The following is a 19,241-nucleotide window of genomic DNA, read 5'->3' on the forward strand; positions in this document are numbered from 1 at the left end:
GAGAATATGCAACTTGGTGCTAGGTATAAAGGGTAATACAGCTTCTACTTAAATTTCTTGTGACTTTTCATCAGCATCCTGAAGATGCTCAGGAGGCCAGATGAAGAGGCTACATATAGGTATTTTCGTTTGCAGCCTACAGCCCCAGCTAAGGTCCTGACTAACAATTAAAATGAACCTATAGACAGGTGAGTGAATCTTCAGAGTATTCCAGGCTATAGACTTTGAGTTGCCTCAGCTGACATTTTTGTGGAACAGAAATGAGCTGTTCCCCCTTGGCCTTGTCTAAATAGCAGATTTGTAAGCAAATTGACTGAGTGCAGTGGTTTTCATCAACTGCATTTTAAAGGTTTGTTATACAGCAATAATAACAGAACACTCCCATTTTTCTCCCTAACATGCTTGTTATCAAATTTCATGCCATCAAACTATACAATCAATTCAATTCCTAGATACTCTCCTTTACTCCCCAAATATTTAAGCTCTTGGCTATTCCTGCAATAATTGTTGGTAATTAAAGTGTGCACAAACACAAGCCTTTCACAACTCCCAGACCCTTTAACTCTTCTTCAATAATAATCCTATCCTTTACCTACTTCCACCAATATATCTCAAAATAAAACAATAATTCCTGTAATCAAATTAAATGTGGTGATTATCAACAGCTGCAAACACCACAATCTCAATTTAAACATCCTATTCTCCAATTTCCACCTATTTATAATCCTCTCTTACTAACTCTAGTGACCAGACTCTACCAACTTGTCAACTCTCTACATTCCTTAAAATCCATTTCTCCTGCTAAATTTGCACTGTCCCTTTCCACACTAATGGACTTGATTAAACCTACTCAACTTCCTTTTCACCTCTGTCATTTTACCTATTACTTAAAGCTACAGTTACTAGCTTTAAACAAGTCTTGTAGTTAGGTAGCAGAAATCCTCCTACATTGCTGTTTTCTTTTTGAAAACAATAACAACAACAACATTGCTTTGGCTCGTCCAGTTCATTTGCATTTCCATGTGAATTTTAAAATCAGTTTACCAATTTTACAAATGAAGCCTGTTGAAATTTTAACTGGGATTGCATTATGCCTATATGTAAATTTCAGAACGCTAAGCATCTTAAATCTTCCAATCTATTAAGAAGATACATTTATTCTTTATTTTATTTCTCTCAACAATATTCTGTAGCTTCCACTGACAAGGTCTTACACATCTTTTGTTGAAAATGTACCTAAGTATTTTATGGTTTTTGTGAAATTTATAGAATTTTTTTAAAATTTTAACTTTCAATAACTTGCAGTTAGTATATAAAAACACAACCTGTTTGGTTATATTATCCTCATATTTGCAAACTTGTAATGGTTAATTTTACATGTTTACTTAACTGGGGGATGCCGAGATAGCTGGTAAAACATTATTTATGAGTTTGTCTGTGTGGGTTTCCAGAAGAGATTAGCATCTGAATAGGTAAACTGAGAAAAGAGCTTCACCCTTGCCAATGTAGCTAGACATCATTCTAGTTTGTTGAGGGCCTGAATAGAACAAAAAGTAGGAGAAAGGCAGAATTCAATATCTCTTCTTGAGCTAGGACATCCATCTTCTCCTGCCCTTGAACATCAGAGCTCTTTGTTCTCAGGCCTTTGGACTTAGAGGACTGAAGCATAGCACTGGCTTCCTGGTTCTCCAGCTTGAAGACAGCAGATCGTGGGACTTCTCAACCTTCATCACATGAGATATTCCCATTATATTACACACTTAAGTAGTTGATCTTTGAACAATGCAAGGGTTGGGGCAACAACCAGCTCCCAGTCGAAAATTCACTTACAACTTTTGACTCCCACAAAACTACTAACAGTCATTCACTGGTAACCTTACCAATAACATAAATAGTTGATTAATACATATTTTGTTTATGTGTTATATACTTGATTATTACAGTAAAGTAAGCTAGAGAAGTTAAAATGTTATTAAAATTCAAAAGAACATTTACAGTTCATTAAATGAAAGTGGATCATCAGAGAAATCCTTATCCTTGCTCTCTTCATGTTGAGTAGGCTATGAAATAGGAAGAGGAAAATGTAGCCTTGCTGTTTTAGAAATAACAGAGGCAGTAGAAACTCCAAGTATAAGTGAATTTTTATGCTTTTAAAACCTATGTTATCCAAGGTTGAGTTTAAAACCCATATTTTTCAAGGATCAACTGTCTTTGTGTGTGTGTGTGTGTGTGTGTGTGTGTGTGTGTGTGTGTGTGCGTGTGCATGTGTGTGCATGTCTGTGTGTCTGTGTGTCTTATTGTTTTTGATTTTCTGGAGAACACTGAATAGTACATGTATTAAAGTTAATTATTAATTTTGGTCATTCTTTTGCATATCTATTCTATAAGTTGTAATCTGCAAAAGACAAAACTCTTTTCCTTTTAAACTTATTTGCCTTTTATTTCTCTTTCTTGCCTTATTACAGTGTCTTGCAGACTCCACAAAATGTTGACTAGAAGTGATATTGTTGACTGGAAACTTAATTGTATTGTGGTCAGAACTTACTCAGTATGGACAATTGTTAATAATTTATTGAGACCAACCTTATAGCATAGCATATGGTCTATTTTGATCTATACTTGCAAAGGATGTGTACGTTTGTGTGGTATTTTAAAAATGTCGGTTAAGTCCAACTGACTTATAGTATTGTTCACATCTATATTTGTATTGATTTCCTATTTACTTATTGTATTAATTACTTAGAGAAGTATGTTAAATGTTTTCTGTTTTGAATGTAAATTTATCTATTTCTTTATTAATTTTGTCAAATTTTACTTCATGTAGTTAGGGGCTTTTTAAATGTATACATTTATAATTGCTAATGTCTTTCTGAGGAGTTAACTATTTTATCACTCTGAAATATATCACTTTATTTTAACTGATACTCCTTGTCTTATAGTCTATTTTTATCCAATATTAATAATTGCCACCAAAGCCTTCTTATGCTTGCTTCCTTTTTGTTTGATATGTCTTATTCATTTTTCATTTTTTTTTTTTTTTTTTTTTTTGAGACGGAGTTTCGCTCTTGTTACCCAGGCTGGAGTGCAATGGCGTGATCTCGGCTCACCGCAACCTCCGCCTCCTGGGTTCAGGCAATTCTCCTGCCTCAGCCTCCTGAGTAGCTGGGATTACAGGCACGCGCCACCATGCCCAGCTAATTTTTGTATTTTTAGTAGAGTCGGGGTTTCACTATGTTGACCAGAATGGTCTCGATCTCTTGACCTCGTGATCCACCCGCCTCGGCCTCCCAAAGTCTGTTTCTTCATAGTTAAAATATGTTTCCTATAAACAGAATAGTATTTATTTATTCTGAATATTGATTTATTTTGAAGAACTTTTATTCAGAATAAATTTGAGTTTTGATTTTTTATTGTACTCCAATGATCTGTACCTTTATTTGTAGAATTAAGCCAGTTATCACTTAATGTAATTATTGACATAGTTGCATTTAAATTTACTATTACCTGTTTTTTCACACTCTGTTTCTTTGTCTTGTATTTCCCTTTTCTGCATTATTTTGAATTACTGAATAATTTTCATATTCAGCAGTAATGTTGTCTAATTTTTAGTGCTTCTTTTTATTTTAGCTAGCATTTATAGCATTAGTGATGTGTTATTCTTCATGTGGAAAACATTTTCTTTTTCTCAATACCTCATATTTATTCAAGTTGAAGCTATAATTTTGTTCTATCAATGAGACAAAAATACAGCCCTTTCCAAAAAAGTTTTCCAAAGTTTAACATACAAGTATTTAAAACTAGACAACATTGTATATAATTTACAAACAGCACGAGAGATTCTACTTTTACCGTTACATCTACTAAATTTTATATTAAAATAAACATCTCAAAATAATAAGATTTGTAAGCAAACTCACACTAAAAGATTAATTTTTGAGTTTTAAAAATAATATCCTGTTACAAAGTTAAGTGATAGTTTATTTTCTGTCTTATGAATCAGACAAAAGAACACAAAGGACATTTTACATTAGCTTTATCCTAAAGTTTAAAGAACAAATTATTTTACCTTTGAAAAGCTGTGACATTTCAAACTTAGTATTTGACTTTGTTGATCATAATATAAATTCCATTTATTACGTAAGGATTGTAAATTCATATTTGTTTACATTTACATTTTTTCTTACTTTCATTGTCCTTTCCTTTATTATCTCTATCTATACAATATATGATTTTAAGATGTTTTATATATTATTTTATAATGCATAAATTAGCAAAAGAGCCCCCCATCACAAATTTATTAGCTTTTATATTTCATTCTGCTATATTTTGGTTTGTTTGTAAATACATGTGTTTGTATTCACACACACAAACACACACACACACACACAGAACCACAAAATGTCTTTATATTTCTATATTCCTATTTCAAATCCAGTACTTTAATCTCCAAATTTGCACACCAACTAAATCCAAATTTGGCAGTATAAAAAAAAAAACATTTTCTAAATATAACAGAAACAAAAGGTCAAATCTGGTTTTAACTACCCTGGTTTGACATGCATAGATGAAATTTATCATTATATTCTTATGTCAGATGTACCCTAAGACAGGAACTGTACCCTTTAAATAGGGAAGCTGGCAAAGCTTCTGAAGAAGAGATACATTTCAGGTATCACTGAAAATAAAAGCAAAGGATAAAATCATATATGTAAAAGTTTTTATTTTTATTTTAGTCCCTATTATACTTTTTTCTAACATTTACATCTACTTTTTAATTTTTTGGCTAAATTTCTATCAAAATTAAAGTATGCTGAGCTTGGGAAGAAAGCATTATAGAAATGTCAAACCTAAACTATTCTGGTCCTAATCATTTGAAAGTCAGTGTTGCTGAAATTTGCCCAATAAAGAAGGAAAAGCAAGCACTTCCTTTCCTTTTCTTTGTGTAATCCAGCTACCATTTCCACCCTGACAAATCCATTTCCCATTGCCTGACATAAACATGTTATAAAGTAGGAGCCTGCAGCAAGTTCAGCAGCAGCTGTTCATCCCACTGTCCGTGCTTCTCAGATTTAGAGCCGCCAGAGCCTGATTTGCTAAGCTCTGATTCTGAAAATCATTATGTAATTTAACTTTTCCCTTCACTTTAAATTTCATAGTCTATTTAAAATTCTTTATAGTTAACATACAGTGACAACACTCAAAAACCCATCTTTGGATCTTAAGCCCACAGGAACCAAAAAAAAAAAAAAAAAAAAAAAAAACCTAAGATCTCACTGATTAAAATATGCTAGGAGTGTTGGAAAGTCTGAGGTCTGTCCTGGCATCTCCAGAGCTTTCAAAGAGGCTCTGGGTCTTTTGTGTCCTAATTTTTTAAGATTACAGGATGGGGATTTCCTGCTTCCTCCCTAATCTGTTGAATTATTTTACACAATTGATCATTGTAAATAAATCATATATATATATGTATGATCAATAGTTGCACCTGACTTACTCAAAGTCAGTATCTTGGGCTTTTCTCATTTTAATCTCCCTTTCATACTGGCAAGGAAAATACTTTTGTGTGTTTTCATATAATGAGAAGAATAATCCTCACCCTTCTCCAAACCTACTCTGCCACACAATTAGTTATCTGGAGTACTGAGATGTACAAGGTGATTGGTTATTAACATATAATGTGAAGTCTGTGGTTAGTAGTGAAGATTAGGTTTATAGTGTCAACCAGCTCATCCAATATTTACAATGCAGAGACCTCTGTGTTTCCTTAACACGAATGTATGAATGATAGATTTTTAGTTAATGTAACAGAAACAGCAGAGCTATTTAGTTCATGATTGATTTACAGCTGTTCTTATTGCCTCATCCTCATCTACTCATAAGGCTGGGCGTTCATTTGTGATCTGTCCTTCATGAGCTCTTCACTTTTATTTCCTTTTCATCCAATTTACTACAGTTAAAGTGATTCAATATCACTTATACAACAGTCCAAATGTGATGGTCTCATATTACACATCTTATTTTAAATCACTCAGTCACTCACTATAAGTGATACCATGGGAATTGAGAATGTTATCAAGGGAGTCTAAAAAGCATGATCAACGCAAAAGAGGTGGTAAGAGGTACAAAGAAAAATCATTGTCAAGTGGCTGCAAATATAGGCTCAGTCAAATTTTTTCATGCTCTATTTTCTCCATTCTTAATATTCAATGACAGCATTGGTGGTTAGACCAATGAATTATCTATATTATTTAATGTATGTTTAATATGATATATGATATATTATATATTATAATATTTAGTTAAATCTAATATAGCATATTCTATTACATATTGCCAGAAGCCCATGAAAGTAATAAATATCACTTAAAACCACTTTGAGTATTTTTCCTTTGCTCCGTGGTTCTCTAAGTAAAGTGATTTCTAATGTTGACAGGGCTTAGGCTTTGAAGCTGAAGAGTGTAACAACAAAGATGAGTACTTTTTTACTTGGTTTGATATGTCATCTCTCTTTGCTAAAGTAATGAAGAGGATCTGGTTAATTTTTCCAGAGTTCTTTGGCTATCAGCCATTGTAAACTTAAAGTGACAAAATATCGAGTTAGCTGTTATAAAAGAGAGTCTGAGAGAAAAAAATGTTGCTTTGCCACTTGATGAAAAACATTTTATAACCAAACACGCAAAGTGGAAGACAGTTTTAAATTGATTTTGCAAATCTAAAGTTATATGGTATTTTCCTTTGTAGAATTTTTCACATATCAGAAACCAAGAATATCAATTAAGAAGATGGAGTTTACCCAGATAATAAAAAGTACATTCCAAATGGCTTTTGTGAACTTTCAGACCCCTCTTGATTTTTAGCCCCTTCTAGCATCTCCTGAGTAAAAGACTACTGACTAAGAGATTTGAAAACATAGGATGCCTAAAGGCAAGGTTTCAGGTTCAAAGGATTTCTTTTTCCAGCCTAGAACAAAGAAAAGGAGAAATGGTGGATACTCCACGTTCATATCACAAGAGCGAAGGTTATAAGCCAGGTCCGTAAGAGCTCTTTGAAAGCTTAGATGTAAATATCAAACTATGAAATTCCTAGAAATAATTAAAAACAATGGACTAGAAGAACGACTTGGTCTCTCCTTCCAAGCAGTTGAAAACATGTAAAAATTTTACTAATGGCAACATTGCTTTCACCATATACTTCATTATATATATTTTTTCTTTTACCATATTTCTGATTGGCTAGAGCAATTAAATAATCAAACAATATAAATTCGATTTTTACAGAAAATTTATAGTACTGAAATATAAACATATATGGATATAATTTTTTAAAGGTATACTATTTCAAAGTGACCAAATAAAGGGAGAATAAGTCTCTGGACAAAATCTAGAAAGTAAAAAGGATATTGTGCTTTGTCTAACTAGCCAGAGATGATGAGGTGGACCAAAATGTGTGTCTTCTAAATTGTTCATATAATATCCTTTATTGTTGCCTTATGTTTTTATACCCTAACAAGCATGCATTTTTATGCTCTCTGTATTCTATAAATTTACATACCAACTTACATATTTTATTTTTTTAGTTTTTATTAATTATCTGTCCATGTTTTCTCTCTCCAAACTATAAGTTCCCAAAAGACCAGACTTGTGGTGAATGATATTCCAACATCCCTGTTTAGAAACACAGACGTATCACTTAAATTAGTCAAATGAAGTATTACTAGATAAATCCTAAAAGAAGTTAAATATTTGCAGCTGCATACACAGAATACTTTGTGATTCTTATAAACTGTACCATTTCAGTATGTTAAAATTTTGAATAAAATCTGGACATTTCCCATATGACTGAAGAAGTTTTTAGAGAACTGACAACAAAATTTTTTCCAAGAAAAAGAACAGATTGTAAAGTAGCTGAAACCTGAGTACATAAGTAAATATGACAGATCTAGTAGTTGTTTCTAAAAATAACAAAATATACATTCTTGATTTTTGTGTTTACAAATACCTAATCCTTCAAAGAAAGATCTGCTCTGTTCCATAATGACACATCATTAAAATGTTACACCTTTTTGTGACCCAGTGTCTGATTGTTTTTCCTTTCTTAGAAATATCTACTATATTATATCATCTGTTAAGTTTCCTGAGATACATTCCTATGGTATGTATCTCATGCCTTAAGAAAATCCTATATTTAAAAATAATAGAAGATATATTAAAACTTATAATTCTTCAACTTTCTATCTACTAGAAGACTATTAACTAGTTATCTCCTGGAACATCTATACTAAAAGAGTGACATTGGGCAGGAAATACTATAATTTATTTTTAAAATCCCCTCTATGACTGTTGCTGTAAAAGAGAAACAATTTAACATAATTTAATTCATTCATTCACAAGTCCTTAATTATTTTGTCCCAGGACTATGAAATGGTAATATAATTTTAAAAGACAGATTTAAGTTTTATCATGAACTTAATATACAGCCTTTTATATATGAGGCTGGAACATTTTCATGCAAAGTATTTTTTCCCCTGTCTACAGCGGGTATCAGTGTTTGCTACAAGTCTCTTCTTGCTCTTAAATTGTACAGATACACATCTGCAGCCCATTTAAGTAACCTACTGCACCCATTGGAACCATTGGAAAGCTATTTACTATCCTCTAAAGAGCAGTGATTTCTGCCTTAAAGTGTTCACATTTAAACCAACAGACTTTCTCAAATGAAAAACATAAAGAAATAAAAACACAGGAACCTTACTGAAAACAAAGACTCATCACTTTCTCAGAGAAAAGCCCCCTGGCATGAATAAACCATGAATGTACAGATCTAGGAGTGGTATAAAAATAATAAAATTTATAGCTTATCAAATATTTTCATTTCTTTTCTTCAAACAAGTACCATGGGATTTTTTTCAGAATCTGTTTTTCTGTTTCTTAAACAATGAAGAAAGATGTTTTGAAATCTTTTTGTAGGGATCACTGTCTCAGGCACTGATTATAAAGAGATGAAGATTTCCTTTAATGACTCTGTCAGTTACTTAACCAAATTACACTCTCTGAACAACAGTTTCATTGCTATGTTATTTCATTTTATGATTAAAATAAATTATATTAGTATTTAGCCCAATACCTGGCACACGGTATTCAATTAATGATGTGTATTACTGTTTTGTATATATCAAACTTTGTTTTCAGTTTCATTTATCAAATTAGATAAGTAGATGTCAGTACTGGGACAATTTTGAGAGTAAAAAGGCTCACTATTAATACTACATGTATATAAAGGGAAAAGACTATAATTACCTCAGACTTTTCAGGACCTATGATTGACACACGGGTATGCCGAATACCAGGAACACAAAGAACAAGAAGACAGAGTATCCAATCACGAATAGTTCAGGGTCTAGTACCCTTTTATACTGTCCATAATTAAATTGCAAGAGGGACAAAACATTAAGGCAACACATCTATTTTAAATCTAACTTGATTTCATTGAATTATCATGGTCTCAAAGTAATTTATTTCTTGTGTCAGACATTTTATAGGTTTGGAATATTAGGGTGTAAATAGGACAAGTTAATGGCCAGTTTTCTTTTAAGTAAATTTCCATTGTTTATTATAATAAGTATCTACAAGAGCTCAAACTCAGTTAGAACAACAAATTACGCCTGATCTCTGACATTGATTTAAGGCAGGCGTCCTCAAACTACGGCCCGCGGGCCGCAAGCGGCCCCCTGAGGCCATTTATCCGGCCCCCCCCGCCCCCCCGCCGCACTTCAGGAAGGGGCACCTCTTTCATTGGTGGTCAATGAGAGGAGCACAGTATGTGGCGGCCCTCCAAAGGTCTGAGGGACAGTGAACTGGCCCCTTCTGTAAAAAGTTTGGGGACGCCTGAAAATTTTAAGGTCACCAAAATGTCATGAAAGCCAAAGTTTGTATATGTGTAGATTATATCACTCATATACCAACTGCATGGAATGGCTACAAGGTTTCTGCAGTCTCACTTCTACCTTCTTAGAAAACCGTAGCATCTCTCTTATTTTCTTCCTTTTTATCTGCTTTTTAATTTCCAATAAAAGGCAGTTGATCTTAATAATAAATTTTCATATCACATTAACAGAAATTTTAGAAAAGAAAAATATATAATGCTACCAAATATAAAAGAGATACTCATTCTTTCCTCTAAATGGGAAAGTGTAAATTTAGTTACCATTTCAAAGATGTCAGACTACAAACCATTTAAAGTATTCATATTGCCAAGTATTTGTGAAAAAGTGACAAAAAGAGAATTTTTATATAGTGCTTAGGACAAGCACACTTTGAGAAAAGATTTGGCAGTATTCTACCTTTATGTATCTGTACTAACATTCACATATATGGAGAGCCATATAGTAAAAACCTTATTGTGTTATTACTTGCAATAGTGAAAATATTAGAAGCAACCTATAATAGAATACTATATTGCAATGAAATTAAATTGATTCTATATTCATCAAATCAATGAATCATGAAAAATAATGCTGATGGCAAAAAGTTTTCCAGTTACACATGAAATATTTGTCCATTCCATAAAGTTTTGAAACCAACAAAACAATAACATATTCTGAATGAGAGATAGACACACACACACAGTAAATACATGTAGTATAAAAAGTCACAAATTCAGGATAATGTTTACCTTTGGAAAAGTCTATGACAGAATAAGAAGTAGAGTGTCCATTTTTTTTAAATTCAAGAAGAATGAAAAAATTTTAAGCATTTCTGTTTTAAATTATAGCTTCTATGGTTTGGTAGAAAAATCTGAGCATAATAACTTCTAGGTACTGGAATATACTGGAAAGTAAAGTTCTGGGTGTTTTTATTAATATTATTTTTTAACTTTTAAGTTCAGTGGTCCAAGGGCAGGTTTGTTACATAGGTAAACTTGTGTCTTGGAGGGTTGTTGTACCATTGCATCTCTTAGGTATTAAGCCCAGTATCCACTAGTTGTTTTTCCTGACCATCTTCCTCCTCCCACCCATCTTCGTGTCTATTTGTTCTTATTGTTTAGTTCCCACTTATAAGGGAGAAAATGCGGTGTTGCGGTGTTTGGTTTTCTGATTCAGTGTTAGTTTGCTCAGGATAAGTATTTTAGTTAAATACATGAAAGTTTAAAGAGTTTAATTTCACCAGCAAATTTGTTTTATTGTAAGGCTGGAATTTTAAGGTATGGTCAGCATAAAAGAAAATCGTTTGACCAGAAAATGTTAGATAACAAAGTGTTTCCTAACCCACTTCTTACATACGGAGAGAGAAAAAGCTTGCTGTAGATGTTTGCAAATATAATATAAAAGAGGGACTCAGATAAGCATCACACACCAATAAAACCATAGGTGCTCTGAGCCAAAACATCATAGAAGGAATGAGCAGCTTCTAAATTTAGCCTAATTAATCCTAAATTAAAGAGAAGTATAATGTGCCTCAATTTAAGTAATAATTTTTACAAAGACAAAAAATCCGTTTCTTAAAGAGGGTAATGTTTCTACTGCGGTATGTTTTGTACACTCTTAAGAAATATATTTAAGTAGCTTCTTCGCCCATCCTCCTTTTATCCTTAAGAAAAAAAAAAAAGATCTTTAGATTTTTCTGGTTGCTTACAAAAGAGAATTCAATGTGTCAGGCACTCATTTATTAAAATCCACCTTTTAATGTTTAATCCACAAATTCCCAAGAGGGAAATAAGTAGTTCAGGATATCCAGTGATTTTCATACTACATACTTGTCAACAAATAGGTAGAGTTGGGATTACTTTCATTTTTCTTTGTTTCTGGTTATTTTTTTCCACCTTTGGTTAAATCTGAATTTCGATTCTGTTCACATTCTGCTCTTCTAGGAAAGTGGCCTGAAGTGGACAGCGAGAGGAGTGTACTAAATCAAGCATGTAAATCACTTCTTTCGCCATTCTATAACCAATTTAAAGAGCATGCTGGCATTAATGCTTGGAAATAATATACTGTTGAGCCCGACACAGAAGGACTCTACTTCAAATTATAGGATATTCCAGGTGACCGTGCAATTACAATTAACCTGCTGCCCGCAATGTCAGTGATAAACAGCCATGCAAGTGACGGTCTAGGAAAGCACTGAGATGATACAAAAGTTATTTCTGAGGTTTTAGAGTGTTTAAGAACTACATTCAATTAAAACATCTTACAATTTCAAAAATTTGTTGTCTAGTGAATGTAATCTTCTTTTTCTTTTAAAACAACTATAGGCTATGACATAATATAAGCAACTTAAAGAATGTCTGACACACAATTGGTACTCAAGTAACTTTTATGAAAAAAATAAAAGAATACAGGCACATTTGCAAAAATCCATAATCTTTCAAATCCCCAAAGAGTGGTCCAATGTTTGGAATGGCTTCTCAAAGCACAATTTTTGCATCATCAAGTTATATAAATTAATAACTATGCCGATTTACCAACATTAATATCAATGAATTTATTGCTTCCCTTGAAGCTCATAAACATATATGTATACATATGGATTCTGTATGTGTACATATGCATATAATACATGGATATGCACACAAACAAATATAATGGAAACCCTTCAGAAAGAAAGGAAAAAAAAAAAAAAAGAAAGAAATAATGAGGGAGACACAAAGATTGGAAAAACCCTGGTCTTTTCACCGTACATACTCATATAATTTTCATTGTGCATATGGTAGATATATAATAAATGTATGCAGTTGCTTACTAATAAATGCCATTGTTTAAGTTTTCAACCTGAATCACGTAAGTGTGCTTGCATATATGAAACTGGAACAATGACATGAACATATATAATCCTTGCTCTATTACTATAGACCTAGGTGAAACTCAATACATTAAATTGATATGATTGTAATCATAATAAATATTTTACAAATAAATCAATGATTCATTCTTACAAAGCTCTGGTAGGTGTTATTGGCCATTAGAAATCAATATTTTCTAATTCAAAATGATATTAAAATTATACAAATTGGACACATTGATACCCAAGGTTATACAAATATATTTAAGTAAGATATTTGAGATAGCAATGAAACTATAAACAATTTTAAAAGGTAATACTATGTGTTCTTTGTTGTGACAGGTGCCAGATGAATACAGAGATAATATAAATTTTGAAATGTATTATACTCTAGCTGGGGAAAAATCAATCACAGATTTTTTTAAAAAGAGAATTATTACATTTAGTTCAAAATGCTGTAGGGAAGAAGCTTAAGAATGACGTATATAGAAAAAAAAATGTATGGAACTACTAGGATTAGAGCTTTGCCTAGTGGTAGAAAAATCATAATCTTGACTCAGGTGAAATAAAGAGATTATCAGAGCATAGATTTAATGGTTGTTAATATGAGCAGTGGATTCTGAATATGGAAATTAAAGGGTTTAAAAATAAGACAAAAGTAAAAGCCAATTGGCAGAAAATGCTAAGCTATGGTATATGCGTGTGTAAACAGGTGTACATTTGTGTGTGTGTGTTTATGATGCGTGTGTTGTGTTTGTACAGGAGTGCAAAGGAATAATATGGTCAACAGAGAGCTAAGGATTCTTTGAATGTTCGATCAATTAGAAATTCAGTGTAAATTATAGAAATTGTAGAGTAAATTTTAGAAATCCAGCATAAATCAAGAAGCTATATTAGCATAATAGTTTGTCTGAACAGAGAAAGAAAATGGGTGTAAGGCAATTTCTGAATGACAGATTTCAGATAATTTTCTTGTTTCTGATTTTTTTTTTACAAATAACCTGACCTCTCCTAAGCCTCAGCTTCTTAATATTGTTATGAATTGAAATGAATAACAGTATTATGGTGAATACAGCCAGCTGCTTATCCTCTATCCATTCTTTCCTTTTTTGCTTAGGAACACAATCCCTATATTGGATGTAATATTGTGTCCAATAATAAACTCACATTTATCAGCTCTCCTTGCAGAATCCAGGTGGGGAGAATTCAAGGAGATATAAGTGAAAGTATAATGGTACTAGTTGTATGTTGCTACCAGGAATTTTCTTTAAAGAGTGGTGATTTAGCTGTATGAATTTTTTTTTTTAATTTAATTTTCCTTTTTGCCCTTTCCTCTTTCCTCCCTGGAATGTGGGCTTGATGTTTGGTAATCCAGAGGTCATGTAGGACTAGAGCGGGAGGTTCTTTAAGAATGAAAGTTATGCATGAAGGGTGCCTTTGCAGAATGGCAATGATCCAGGAATCTGATGATAAAGAGGTACCATATCAGTCTTGCCCATCGTAACCCTCAGGCTTCTTTTACATGAACATACATACATACAGGCCGGGCGCGGTGGCTCAAGCCTGTAATCCCAGCATTTTGGGAGGCCGAGACGGGTGGATCACGAGGTCAAGAAATCGAGACCATCCTGGTCAACATGGTGAAACCCCGTCTCTACTAAAAATACAAAACATTAGCTGGGCATGGTGGCACGTGCCTGTAATCCCAGCTACTCAGGAGGCTGAGGCAGGAGAATTGCCTGAACCCAGGAGGCGGAGGTTGCGGTGAGCCGAGATCGCGCCACTGCACTCCAGCCTGGGTAACAAGAGCGAAACTCCATCTCAAAAAAAAAAAAAAAGAAAAAAAAAGAAAAGAAAAAGAAAATGTATGCATACATACATACATACATACATATATGCATTTCCCTTACTTAAGTCTTTCACTTTTATTAAGCAGAAACTAGTTCTAATGGATACATAAGCCTGTCTCAAAAGATTATTGTATTAAATGAGGCCACATCTTTATGAGACTTAATATGCTTAAGGAATACATAATATATTATTTGCATCAGTTTTAAATCTAAATAAAGTGTTAAAATTTATAAAAACTATTTTATTTTGCCATAATTAAATAAGCTAAGCTAGGCAGGAAAAAGTATGATTATTCTTATTTGAAAACTCAGGGTTGGTGTAGAAAGCTATCTTTTTTTTTTTCTTAAAAATCCTGCATTAATTATAATCTCATTTTTCACAATGACTACACTTTAAAAAATAGAAAAGCTTTCACTTATTTTCAATTGGTTATCAATTAGTAATGGAATTTAATGCGACTTTTAAAGTCTCCCATGTAGTAATGAACGCTTCTCATAGTTTGACACTTGACTAAGATCATTCTCTATTTGAAAGAAAATTATTTAAATATCTTATTAAACTAATAATATTTTACTAATATTATCATCTCCAGTTCATATACATAAACTTCAGGTACCAGGTTTTATTAACTATGAAATATTCGATGTGATAATAGACCAATCCTACATAGCTTTACACAATTTTGAAGCTTTATGTTTTCCATTAACTTCATTATTTTTGAAATTCCTTTATTTTTTCTGTTTCCTGGTTCCTGTCTTACTCTTTCAAAATCATGTATTATTTTTCCAAAAACTATTTTATTTTTACCCTAAACTCTCCAATTTTCTCTGAAACTATCACCAATTATATTGGTGACAGATTTTTTTTTATCTCTCTGCTTAATAAAACTCTTTTTTTTTTAATATTCCCTGTCTAATAAATCTTCCAGTTCTTAAAACAACTGGAACCTCCACACACTTGATTTCCAACTTTATACTTTCAGATCTCAAGTATTTTCCAGCTACATCATCCTTTTTTAATGGACTCTTTAATAGTAACATTTTATGACCATCGTTGCCAGCATCTGAACAGTCATTTGTCATATACAGTTCTCTCCAATTTTCAATTGTCTTTTCTTTCCGTTTATTTTGGTCAATAGCAACACCATTTTTCCATCCCCTAATCTCAACAAAGCAGTGCATTTTGACCCTTCCTTGTCTGTATCACACACTCAGTCAAACTTTCCACTGATTTTTTTTTTTTTTTTTTCAGTAACATCACCTACTTCCCACTTAAATTTCAATTATTCTAATTCAAGGCCTCATTCCAAATACCAAGTCAATGTTGAGACAAATTATTCTGTAAACCTAACTAAGATAAGACAATTTGTGCATTCCTTCGCCTTGGTAAGCTTGCTGCTTAAGGCTTAAAGAATGTTAAAAATAAATTTAATCATTATATATATTGTTCTCCATTGGACATATTATTTGCATTATTCTTACTTCTACATAGAATGCTAACATTTGTAAAACCGTTTTATTTTTTGTGCCATGACTAAATAAGCTAGGTAGGATAAATATTATTATTCTTGATATTTGAAAAGTCAGGGTTGGCATAATTTAATGTATTACTTAAAGTGATGTCATTTATATTTTCTTGTTGGATTAGACAAGAATATATTATCTAGTATTTTCTTTTATTATCTCATGAGGGCAGAATATTAGAGCTAGTATTGTGACTGTCAACTATAAAATGAAACGATCAATATATTTTTCCTCCACACAAGACCTTTACTTATTGAAACAAAAATGTGGGCTGGGTGCAGCAGCTCACACCTCTAATACCCGCCTTCAGGTGAGCGGATCACCTGAGGTCAGGAGTTCGAGACTAGCCTGGCCAACATGGTGAAATCCTATCTCTACGAAAAATACAGAAATTAGCTGGGCAAGATGGTGAGCACCTGTAATCCCAGCTACTTGGGAGGCTGAGGCAGGAGGCAGAGGCTGCAGTGAGCTGAGATCTGCCATTGCACTCCAGCCTAGGCCACAGAGTGGGACTCTGTCTAAAGATAAACAAACAAACAAACAAACAAATAAATAAATAAATAAATAAGACATGAGTTTAGCTGAGAAAGAATTAATGATTTATGATTTTCATCATATACTCTGCATTACTGTGTTTAAAGTTGTCTCTGGAAAATTCACTATTAAAAATAAGATAACTAGCACAAAATATCTGTGTCCAAACATATTTAATTTGTTGAACAATTTACAAATGGCTTAAGTGCTCAACTATATATCACACTTCCCAAGCATTTATGTAATGTTCTAAGAAAGTAATTGTGTTTTTTGGGTAAAATTAAAAATTACATTTTATTTACACTTAAAAATTTTAATAACTTAGATTTTTAAAAATTAAAGCAAAAACTCAATAATAGACAATCACAGTAACATTGTTATTGCCAACAGGCCTGAGATTTGTGAAGTAATTAATTAGTTTACACAAACGAATTGAAAATATATGGGAGAAGTTGTTTACATAATGTTAATTTAGAGGATTTCCTGTTTCTATTGAATCTGCAATAATGTTAATAATGTTCTAGTAAAACAAAAACAAAACAATGAAGTATCCTTTTATCTTTTCAAATACTTTTCCAAAAACAAAACGATGAAGTACCCTTTTATCTTTTCAAATACTTTTCAACTTATAAAAGAAAAAATGAAAACTCAAGCATAGAAAATCTCTTCTTTTTAACACTTTCAAATCATTCACAGATCCTAAGGTAACTGAGCAGATAAAGCTGTCATCAAAAGTAGACACATCAATGATATTCCATGTACCTGCATAGTTTTTACCTTATGGACAAATTCTGCAAATATCTGAAACATGATCTCAGATAAATCACACAAGTTGACTTAAATTGGGAGAGGTATGGTATGGAGCTCATCATGTTTCTATTACAGATGCAATGTTCATATTTTTGAGTTTATATTATTCTAAATGAGAGAAACACTGCATCAAATACAATAAACCATGCTTAAATGGATATATTATGTTCCCTGAAAAGTGGCCATTATGTGAAATAACCTGCTAATAAACATTTTTATTTTTGTAAAAAAAAATTGTCTGTAGTTCTGGTTTACGTTTCAGTGGAAATGAACAGCCAGGTAAAATCTGTGATTGCATTTCTTATGAGATACTTTGAAAATTTCTTAAATCCTAAATTTACTCACTCATGATTATTTTTTCAGTGCAAAGAAATAGCTTTTCCTTGCTGTTGAACCGAGTCCGCATGCTACAAATAGTCTCCTGGTAAATTACACTTGTAAGCATGATTTCTATATGTGAACTAAAATCAAATAAATAATTTGTTTTATCATTTTTATCTATAATTTGCTATGAAATCTTCTAATCAATTAATATCATTTAATTGCTAATGAGACCACTGTAATCTTGGATAAGTTGCTATGTTCCCCTTGTCATGGTTCAAGAACCTTATTGTCTGTGGCAGGATGGAGACAGGAGACAAAATGCTGAATCTCGAGACACAGAAGAATGAAGCAGCAAAGTGAAAGGTATTATGGAACAGAAGGGTGATTGGCTGAACATAGATGAACAATTTCAGGGACATGTAAGTCTCAAATCAGAGTTTCCAACTACATTCAATTTAAAGTGTTAAAAATGCTGATAAATTTACTTATTCATCTTATCTATTTAGAACATATATAGTCATCCTATTTCCCAGCCCATCAAGATTAGTGTTATAAATTTTTTAGAGCAGGCAATTTATTACCCTATTATATTATTTGTTCACACGATTAAGATGCTCTTTTGCTAAGATGTGAAAAAAATCAATACATATAAAATGGTAAGGAAGTATGCTAAAGAGATCACCGTTCAATATTGAGTTGAAGGTGTTGAAAAATAGCCCCATAGTATTAAAATGTGTATTATATACAAGAGAGAATAATATGGGCTCAGTAAAAGGAAACAATAGCATTGATTTAGAAAAAACTGAATTGGAAGTGGAGTTCTAACTTTTGCAAGGAATCTCACAGGGATACAATCTAATTAGAAATAATTCTAATTAATATCATTATTTATCTGGGGAGTATATTACCCATTTAGATATTATAGTTTTACAATAAAACATGTTTTAAAAGAAAATCTTTCGTCTTCATAAATTTTTATATACATTGAAAGTTTGAAGAGACATGCTTTATGAGAAATTTAAAAATATTAAATAATATTTAATAGAAATAAAATATTACTGTTTCATGTTTTTAACATGCTTTACATCGATGGATGTACATTCATATAAATTATTATTTGCATTTAATGACTCTTTAGTAACTTAATATACTTCCTATTACTTTGAATGGGTGGATCTATTGTCACCCCACAGTCCTTGGAGCAAACAATTGCTCCATCCTAATTTCTTTTAAAATAGAGAGCAATTTATTACTGTGATAGTACTTCTTTCAGTTCATTTACCTTCCTTCAAGTATGACAGGCATCAAAATCTCTTGTATTTGTTCCCTTATTGAAAGATTTTTTAAAATCAATGCATTTAACAAGGTTTTATACGAAAACAAATTCTCATTTTCTTAAGAGAGGCATTCTGCCACTTCTGGTCTAGCA

The 19,241-nt window shown here is 32.2% G+C and overlaps 1 protein-coding gene across 12 annotated transcripts in view; it reads right to left on the reverse strand.

The window, feature by feature from the left end:
- The window catches only part of EPHA5 (EPH receptor A5), a 354,031-nt gene that overhangs the window by 192,482 nt on the left and 142,308 nt on the right, over window positions 1–19,241 (reverse strand). The gene's annotated exons all lie outside the window — the stretch shown is intronic.

Source organism: Saimiri boliviensis, chromosome 3 (genome assembly GCF_048565385.1).
Source record: "Saimiri boliviensis isolate mSaiBol1 chromosome 3, mSaiBol1.pri, whole genome shotgun sequence".
NCBI classification, from domain to species: Eukaryota; Metazoa; Chordata; class Mammalia; order Primates; family Cebidae; genus Saimiri; species Saimiri boliviensis.